Source organism: Oxyura jamaicensis (assembly GCF_011077185.1).
Source record: "Oxyura jamaicensis isolate SHBP4307 breed ruddy duck chromosome 16 unlocalized genomic scaffold, BPBGC_Ojam_1.0 oxy16_random_OJ71086, whole genome shotgun sequence".
NCBI classification, from domain to species: Eukaryota; Metazoa; Chordata; class Aves; order Anseriformes; family Anatidae; genus Oxyura; species Oxyura jamaicensis.
In genome coordinates, this window is record NW_023304436.1 from 25,800 (window position 1) to 27,920 (window position 2,121).

Sequence of the window (2,121 nt, forward strand, 5' to 3'; positions counted from 1 at the left end):
GAACTCAGGTTGTTTTAAGAGTTAACTGCTTTTCTGTTTCCGTTACAACTCTTTCGGACCCATCATGGTCCCTCTGCCCCAGAGGGCTCACACCCTCTGTGATTTTAAGATCTCAGCCTTGGGTTGAGGCAGAACTATTAACATCCCTACATCCTCTTTCCCTGCTCATTCAACTTCAAGCAGCTTTATCAAATACTACATGCCACACCTTCAGCAACCCCTTTAACACTTCCTTTATCTTTCTCCAGCCTGTACTTTTCTAATGCCAGCACCAAAGGCTCAGTCAGGGGCCAACTTAATTCCATACCTTTTCCCTCCAAGATGCTGAAACAACATATCAGTATACAACATTTCATCCATTTCCCTTATCTCCTCAAAAACATTAACGGTAACAAAGTATTATAGTTTAAAGTTCCATTAAAAGGCCATTTTTCCCCATACTCCAACTTATATAGTGGCCACCATTGGTTACAATATTCTATCAATATTTTCTTATTCACAGTTCCTCCAGCAGACCCTCCAATATCCTCCCAATGAATTAAAACACATCCTAAAGGACTTTTCTTTAGAATTCCACCACTTTGTTTTTCTCCCATTTTTCCGATTCGCACTTTTAGATTACCCTTCAAATTAAACTTACAAAATGCAGCACGTCGGTATCTTTTTACAGCAACACCAAGAAACTATTATTATTACCAAAAATATAGCTAAAATCGCAATAACAACAATCACAGTCAAATTCCACATTCGATAGGTCAGAAAACCAAAATAAGTAACACGGTACCAAATGAACCTTAAAGGCAAACCTTTTGCCAAGGTTCCCAATGGCAATTAAATGCCACCAAAACAGATCCAACGTATACTTAAGGTGCTAGCCACAAAAGTATACACCAACACTACCCTGCAGAAGCTTACCTTCCGACTTACAGGCAGCACCAAATGACCGGTCTACCAAACAAACAAACCAAAATAAAGAATTTCGTCACTTACAGCGATGGGGTCCTTGTCTGCCTCCGCAGTGATCCGTTGAGTCAAGGAATCCCTCCGGGAAATCCCGGGGGTACCCTAGGGAGTCCTATTCCCAGCGGGTCCTGCAGCCGGGCAGAGAGGGTGTCCCATCTGGGGTGCCAGACTGATTTAAAGAACGAAGTCAAAATTTCTTCTTAGTGACGAAGTATTCTTTATTGACAGCGCTGGATGCACGGGGGATCCTTCCACCTAACGTGCATACCCAAAGTGACAAACTATCTCATATTTGTACAGCAGAACAACGAATATTCAATTAACGCCTATACATATTAATTACCTAAACCCGCCTACTCACGCTTCTTATGCTAATTAGCTTATCAGTCCTTTGCACTTGCGCAGATTCTTCCAAGAGTTGTGGGCAGGGGTCTTCATGAGGTGGGCAGTGGTCTTTGGGAGGAAGGCCGTATGTCTTCCTCATAGTATACTTCTCACCCTTTATCTAGAATGTAGTGATTTTGCAAGTTTGCAATGTCCTTATCAGTCTGAGCTAATTTGTGTCCTTGTTGTCCATCTGTTTCCTGCCTGACGGGATGTCTGGCAAGCTTTTGTTACTTAGTTTTCACCTATTCTTCACCTCTTGGCTCCTGATAGTATATCTTACAGACTCAGGCTACTTCTTCCTTGACTAACAGATAATATTGTGTAACTAACCTATTCTATTCTTAATACCTAGATAATGATTCATCCTACTGCCTAGCTAGCTAATCATCCTTTTATATTTACTGATTGCTTGCTTGTTTCACCTCTGGGCCCCAGTGACACTCATTATGGCTTGTCTGAAGTATTCCCCGCATCACCAAAGGGGGTAGTACTACCTGGCCCATAGCGTTTACATACCATCCATCAGAGTTCATTCGGGCCTTTAGGAGATTTGCTAATATCTCATCCTCTGGCTAATATCTGGGTCCCTTGGGAAGATTAAAACAAATGGGGCCTACCTTGAGTGGTACTCAAGCCATCACTCCGTACCTGCCAAGCAACTTGTTGAGCTGCTTGATCTGCCAACCGATTCGCTTCTGATATCTTCGAGGTTCCTCCTTGATGGGCTTTACCGTGCATGATAGCCACTTGTTTCGGTTTTTGTACTGCATT